Genomic DNA, 8,629 nt, shown 5'->3' with positions numbered 1-8,629 from the left:
CATTTCAGGATTGCATGCCAGGAGGATTCTGGCAAAAACGGTAGATAAATTAAGGATCACGTCAGAATGAACCTGAAGTCTGTTCTTTACATCCTGTCAGAAGTATAAAAAAAATGTCAAAAGTGCCCTTTTTTATATATTCTTGCTTGACTCTTGTGTAAATTCTTATCAGCACTGTTAGAGTTTATTTTCATAATTGTTAGAATGACTAGAGTATTACAGTGTAATTGGCTGTATGGTTTCTGCTTTTTTTCTGGGCCAGTTGTGTTGTGGTGCTGCTTTTGTTCTTTATGCTCTATCTATCATTCTCATTTACTTCTACATAATAGCTTCTCTTGTTGTGCAGATCATAGAGAGAAAATATTCATCAAAATAAAATGTTCAAAAAGCATTTGCCTTTTCTTCATTCTTAAAGTACCCAACCACTGTCTTATCAAGGCCAGATATTTTCTACTGCATTTTACATTTTGCATTTATATTTTGGGTGTTGGGTGTATTGTATCTTGGTACACTGTAATTTACTTTTACTGATAACTGTGCTGAAATGTGCAGAGATTGTTTTTTTATTTAATACTTTTCACTTGACACAACAGTCAGTCTGTGACTTACTGGTCCTCAGGGACACCTAGGCATTCCAGATTTTTACACCAACTCAACTCTCAACAAAAGAAGATACATCAAAATTGTGAACAGTCTTGAGTCTCTGAGGACTGTTTTAAAAACATTTGAGTCACTCGGACTAGTGAGTCTGTGAGCCTAAATAATGGACTATACTGGTTCATGCACAAATTAATTTACGTATAATATGGATGTTTTCAATAGACACAATAATAAAAATATGTGGAGGGTTGTACAGATATCTTCTGATATCTAAAGACAAAATGAACGTTCAAGTTTATGTAGATATATATATATATATATATTCTATTGGAAATACTTTTTAAAGTATAGTAAAACAATATTATCACTTATATACACTATATACACTATGTTGACATAGGTTTAACTGCCCACACACAGTTTGTTTTCTTCGTAGAAAAGCTCTGGAGCAACCACATATGAGCCTAAGGTCACCATGCCCAGTACTGCACTGTAGAGGAGTGGAACTGTGTTCTTTGGATGAATGCAGCTCCATCTTTGGAATGAGCCAGAGAGTCAGCACTAATCACACAGTACCTGACCTGACAGGCAGCAGTCTTTACTCCCCTATTTCATATTAATACTCAATTTCAAAAGAATTTTGCAATGGTGTTTTAGACCACATCCAAATTATTCTACAGTCTTTTTGCTAATACATTTGTCACGTCATGCTCACTATCAGGAAATTGACTGTTCTAACACTGATCCACCGGCCTCCATTACCATAGCAACTAGCAACACAACTCACTGTGAAGTGCTTAGCATTAGCTGAAGAGTCCTTTTTAAATGTTTTTTTTAATTATTATTTTCAATGCAAGCTGCTTGCTTATTAATTATCTATGATACACTGGATGAGGCCACAGAAAAGACAAGGGCTATCAGGGAAATATATCATAATGTTCAGGGTAAACTAGAATAATGCTTTAATAAAGTTTTAATGGTTTGAAAATTCCCTAGAGTTGGAAGATTTTACTGAGATTGCAGCATTATTGATGCAAGCCCTAAATCTACACTCTTAAAAAAAGTTTCCTTAATGCATGGCTGATAAAATGTAAATCTAAAATGTAAGTCTGTAAATCTTGTATTTCTTAATACTAAAGTTATTAAAATACTAACCCTATTATTCTCCTAACCCTATATGTTCACTGTCATGCAAAAACTGCTTGTATTTTTGCTGTTTTAAATTTTCTGACAAAATGTGAATGTGGCAGTTGTTTTTTTAATTGTGTTCAAATTTCATAATGAATGTACCAATAGAAATGCCCCAAAATTACTTGAAATAAAATAACCCCTTTTACATTGCCATTCATTGAAAGTTAAAAAAGGTTTTCCTTCCTTCTGTGAAATTGCCATTTTTGTGATTTTGGAGAGGCTTTTGCAGGACAGAGATGATATATTATTGATTAATGATTTTTTTTAATTAACCAGTTCTGATTTTTAAAGCTCTGTTTACTTGATTGTTGGTGAGATGTTATGTTATGTTATAAGTAGACATAATCCACAAAATGCAGCAGCATGCTGCATTAAAGCACTGCAAATGACCACAAATGAAATAAAACAAACAAGGACCATCTGGTGAACAATAGATTGACAGAAATGAATATACCACCTAAATGACTGTAAATGTAAGAAAATTACATAGAAACAGATATGATTAAAGAGACAAATGGAGAGAACAGCACAAACTGTCATAATTGTGCATGAGTAGTTCCAAGGCTCTTTTAGAATTAAACACAGTTTTTCTGTTTAGTGTATGTTTAGTGTTTAGTGTATGTTTAAGACAGATTAAACATAATGGGTGGAGCTAAAGTGCAGTCAGTTAATTTTTTTTACCTACAGGAAAGGTTGAAGGCTCAGGCTCAATGAAGGTGCTGCAAAAAGATATCATGCGTATACAAAAACAGCATCTAGATATATGCTGTTTTTATACATGCATGATATCTTCTTGAAGCACCTTCATTTAACCTGAGCCTTCACCCTCTCCAGAATGGTCCTTTAGGGACTGTTGTGGATGACAGTGGCAAAGGTTTTCTGTATGTAAAAAAAATGCAAATTATTTTGTGATGCCTAACTACATAGTTACATATATATGCCTATTCAACTGGCTGCCTATTAACATAGAACTTATAATAGATGTTTCAGATCAGTTTTCTTTTGACAATTGCATTGTGTCTAACTAACATGATGAATGGACCAATACAAATGGTCTATAATAATTTAAATAAAATCAGTTCACATTGCATTTCACTAAAATTACTTTTTTCTTCTCCAGTTGGAGTTGGAGACTAGGACTTTGCATGACAGTGTCTAAATGTTCTCATGTGCATTTTAGGACACCCTCAGATTTGATTATGCTTCAACTCAGACTGTATTACTGTCCAGTGACCTGGCCTAAGTGACAGGTACTGTTTTAAACCTGCATCAGCTACTGTCCATGGATACATCATTGGTGGTGTTCTTGAAATCATTAGCAGACTTACAACTAATAAAATATTGCCTTTAAAAAAAATATGGAACTTGATGAAAACATACTTTACCAGTTCATCACACTCATGCGTCAGTTTTACTGAATGGTAAAAAAAAATCAAAGTAGTTGAGTTTATTGGGGTTGGTTTGGGTGCTTTAGTCCCATTGAAGGGAAATTGTTTTGAGAATATTCTTGCTAAAATTAAATAATAATAGCTATATAAGAACAATTACTATATTAATGATTGTGTGGGCTATTAAAAGATAACATTTAGGAGAAATGTAGTATGTTTAGATAACACAGAAATGGGAAACCTTTCCTCCAACTAAACAAAGTTATAAATTAGAAACTGAACCTTCTAAACTGCATCACTATTAGGTTGGTAAAAAGTGAATAAGGCACAAAACTCTCAGCTATTTTAAAAAACAACTCTTGGAAGGAAAAGGTACCAGAAATTGTGCCAAACAGCTTTAAGGCATGCAATCTGTCAAAAATATTGTGTTGCTTTCTGTTACATTGTACTAATTAAGGAAGGAGTTTGCTAAAGCACATTTCCACATACTGGGGCAACACAAAAGTGGGAAAGAATTACTCATAAATAGATCATTTATATTCATAGATATGACAGATACATAGTCAGTCTTTAACAGAAGGAACAGGCCTAACTGTCACAGTTTGTCACGAGACAGAGGTCAAGTCAAGTCAGATTTATTTGTATAGCGCTTTTTACAAGTGTTGTCGTCACAAAGCAGCTTTACATAAATAGTGATTAATAAAAGACAGAGACAAAGAAGAAAATAACTTAAAACATGATGGATTAAAGACTCCCAGTGAGCAAGCAACGGCGACAGTGGCAAGGAAAAACTCTGGAGCTGGAGGAAGAAACCTTGGGAGGAACCAAGACTCACAAGGGGGACCCATCCTCCTCTGGTCAGAACTATTTAAACATTAATAATAAAAATTACCAAACCAGCTATAACAGATAGTTAAAAATGGTTTTAACATGGTCACTAAACAGGTAGCAGTGGTAGGCAGGTGAGCCGCTGGTCTGCTATGGGTGGTGGTGGGTGGGGGGCCTGCTGGTTGGACCGGTAGGTGGCAGCTGGTTTGACGAAGGTAGAGGGAACCTCAGCGGGCAATCCTCCAGCAGGTCGGGCCGGGTGGCCATTTACTCGGAGAAGGTAAAAAGAGAGGGTTAGTTCTGAGAGGAATTTTTTGGAGAGCAGAGAATGTTGGGCAGTATCAGATTGTGTCTGACGACTCCGGCAGGTCTGACTATAACAGCCTAATTAAAAGGAGAGAACCAGAAGGTAACACAGACACGGAAGCACCCTGAAAACACCTGCATCTATCTGCTCCACCGTCAACAAACCTGAGTGATCGCGTGTAAGCAGTGAGACGACAGCTCCAGCATCTCAGTGTACTACAATTCCCTGGGTCCATGAACCCCTGGACCTGCAACCTTTGTCTAAGAAACATTAATTACCAAAAGCTAAACTAAACAGATGAGTTTTCAGCTTGGATTTAAAGTTTGAGACGGTGTCTGAGTCCCAAACATTATCTGGAAGGTTATTCCAGAGTTGGGGGGCTTTATAAGAAAAGGCTCTTCCCCCTGAGGTTTTCTGAATTTTGGGAATGAGTAAGAGTCCAGCACTCTGAGATCTAAGTAGTCTTTATGGTTCGTAATATGTAATAAGATCCCGCAGGTACTCAGGAGTGAGGCCATGTAGGGCTTTATATGTTAATAGAAGAATTTTGTATTCAATACAGAATTTAACTGGGAGCCAATGAAGTGCTGATAGAACTGGACTGATATGGTCAAATTTTCTAGTTTTAGTAAGGAACCTGGCTGCAGCATTTTGAACCAGCTGAAGTTTATTGAGGTTCCTGCTGGAACAACCTGACAGTAATGCGTTACAATAATCTAGCCTTGAGGTAATAAAAGCATGTACTAGCTTTTCTGCGTCCTGTAGAGATAAGGAGTTTCTTAGTTTGGCAATGTTCCTAAGCTGCATAAAGGCTGTCCTACTAATATTGGCTATATGCTGCTCAAATGATAAATTTGAGTCGAATGTGACGCCAAGATTTTTAGCTGCTAAACCAGGAATAATGGAAGCATCAGCCAAGTCTAACATTAAGTCGGATAGTTTATTTCTAGTGTCTTTTGGACCTAAAAGGAGAACCTCGGTTTTGTCACTGTTGAGGAGAAGGAAGTTATGTGACATCCAGAGTTTTATATCCTTTACACAGTCCTCCATTTTCTGTAATCTAAATTTATCGTCAGGTTTGGCTGATATATAGAGCTGTGTGTCATCTGCATAAAAATGGAATTTAACGTCATGTCTGCTTATAAACGAGCCCAGTGGTAACATGTATAATGTAATTATACATGTACAGGCAGATGTACTCGCTGGATGTTTTAATAAAGGGAAAATAAAACAAAACAAACAGAAACCAAACAAGCACAAAGCTCACCGAATAAACAACACAAGAATCCCTTAAACAGGTCAAATCAACAAACCATGAACCCGACATGACCATACACACTGATATGCACAAGAACATGCACAAGGCCAGACAAAGGAAGGCTGAAACAAAGGGGTACTTATATAAAGACTAACAAGGGACTCACAAGAAACACCTGGGACTAACAAGGGGGCATGGCTACAAAGGAGACACTGGTGGAAACACTAAAGGACAGGCGTGGCTAGGGCAGACAAACACAAACAGAGCCATGTGCTTGGGAGCATATGAGAACACAAAACAAAGGCAAACATGACAACACGGGCAGGCATGACAGAAGCCCCCCCGAATGCGCAACTCCAGGGCGCATAAAACCAAACCCCCCTCAGAGCTGGCCAGAAAAGGGGAGGCCAGAAAAGCACAAGGGTTCAGACAGGAAACAGGGCAGACATATGGGCAGAATGCTACACCGGGAGCTGGACAGGGAACATGGCACGAGGCAGGACGAGGAACGTGACTCTAGACTGGACAGGGGACTGGACATTGGAAAGGAATGGGCAATGGACAGGAGACTGGAACGAAAACGGGGATTGGACAGGAGGAACAGGAATTAAGACTGTGACAGGGAGAGAAACAAACACAGTGATTGGTACAAAGACCAAAACCAAAACCAGAAACAGGGACAGGGACATACACAGAAACAGGGACCAGAACAGGGACAGACATTGGTATATACATAGAGTCAAGCCCAGGACTGGCAAAAGACTGAGGTGCAGTCTGAGGGGCCAGCCTGGGCACAGTTCTGGGTATAGGTCATGGTGCACAACCTGAAACGGATAAGACCGTCGACCATCAGGGGCGTGCAGCCTAGGACCCGGCACAAAGGCAGGGGTGTATGGCCTAGGCACTGTTGGCACTGAAGCAGCTACACTGGAAGCCGGCACTGGAACAGAAGCGGCGGGCACCGCTGACACAGGAACGGAAGCGGCAGACGCCACTAGCACAGGAGCAGGAGCAGTGGGCACCGCAGTCACAGGAGCAGTGGGCACCACAGTCACAGGAGCAGGTGCACCAGGCACCACCATTGTAGGAGTGGCGGCCACTGCCTTCACAGGAACAGAAGCAGCGGGCATGGCCTTTAAAGAAACAGGAACAGCCGGCACTGCTTGCCTTGTGGCAGTCACAGATGCCACTGCTTGAACAGAACTAGAAACAGGGGCAGGTGGCACGGCTTGCCTTGTAGTAGGCGCAGATGAAACTGCTGGAGCAGAAACAGGGTCAGCTGGCACTGCTAGCCTGGTAGTAGGCACAGATGCCACTGCCTGGACATGAACAGGGGCAGCTGGCACTGCTGGCCTGGTAGTAGGCGCAGATGCCACTGTCAAGAACGTCCCATGAGCTAGAATACTCATATCAGGCGCCCCGGTTAGCCTTGCCTATATTGCCCTCAGACTCAAGGCTAACCGCACCAAGCCCTATCTCTCAAAGTCCTCCCCATTCCATAGTGGAAAGCCTTTAAATGAGGGAGAGACCCGGGAACCCCGCCTTCGCTGTCTCCTGTGGCTTCAGGTGGAAGTCTGCCATACAGACCCAACAGGGGGTCTCGGAAGGGGGGTCTGTCTAAGGGCACATCTGGCCCAAGGATTATCCGCTACGTCCATTTATAGGTCTGGTTTTCTTTCACGGTTTGTCACGAGACAGAGGCAGACATACTCGCTGGATCTTTTAATAGGGAAAATAAAACAAAACAAACAGAAACCAAACAAGCACAAAGCTTACCAAAAACAACACAAGAATCCCATAAACAGGCCAAATCAACAAACCATGAAACCGACATGAAACCGACATGAACATACACACCCACATACACACCCACATACACACATGGACAATATTGTTGGTACCCCTTGGTTAATGAAAGAAAAATCCACAATGGTAATATTAATGACCCAAAACACACAGCTAAAAACACCCAAGAATGGCTCAGAGGAAAACATTGCAATATTCTGAAGTGGCCTTCTATGAGCCCTGACCTAAATCCTATTGAGCATCTTTGGAAGGAGCTGAAACATGCAATTTAGAAAAGGCACCCTTCAAACTTGAGACAACTGGAGCAGTTTGCTTATGAGGAGTGGGCCAAAACACCTGCTGAGAGGTGCAGAAGTCTCATTGACAGTTACAGGAATCATTTGATTACAGTGATTGGCTCAAAAGATTGTGCAACAAAGTATTAAGTTAAGGGTACAATCATATCTGTCCAGGCCTGTTTCATGAGTTTTTTTTTTTTTAAATATTCTGTTGAAGCATGGTTGAAAAGCAATGTCTGACTTTCATTGGTTAATTTTCATAGCATTTTTATTGCTATAAAACCATTGTGGGTTTTTCTTTTATTAACCGAGGCATACCATAAATTTTGTCCATGTGTGTACACACCCAAATGCACAAGCACAAGACCAGACAAATGAAGGCTGATACAAAGGAGTACTACAAAGACTAACAAGGGACTCACGAGGAACACCTGGGACTAACAAGGGGGCGTGGCTACAAAGGAGACACTGGTGGAAACACTAAAGGACAGGCGTGGCTAGGGCAGACAAGACACAAACAGAGCCATGCTTGGGAGCACATGGCAACAAAAAACAAAGGCAGACATGACAACACGGGCAGGCATGACACTAACATTATCCTGTTAAATGGTCAGAAGGCCTTCACACACATTAAAAGTGATATATGTATTTTTTCAAGACAGAGATTAATACAGCACAGCTGAGGATAGATATGCTTATGCATAATACAGTGCTACTGTGCCTCAGAAACATATATGTAATAAGCACAGACTGTGCTCATTCTACTGAAAAGCAGATTGAATTAGTTTACTCACATGGCTCATGGAAAACAATTCCCTTGAATTAAATCATTTCCTCTAATGTCATTTACTTGCACGTGCTGTCCGGATTAGTACAAACATGACAATACAATTAAATCAAAGGAGGACTGACCCAAAGCAGTCTTGGCCAGCCTTTTCTTTCCGTAACTCATTTCAGTAAACTAAGCCAGTGG

The sequence above is a fragment of the Salminus brasiliensis genome, chromosome 3 (genome assembly GCF_030463535.1).
Source record: "Salminus brasiliensis chromosome 3, fSalBra1.hap2, whole genome shotgun sequence".
Lineage (NCBI taxonomy): Eukaryota > Metazoa > Chordata > Actinopteri > Characiformes > Bryconidae > Salminus > Salminus brasiliensis.
Note: the sequence above shows the minus strand (reverse complement) of the source record.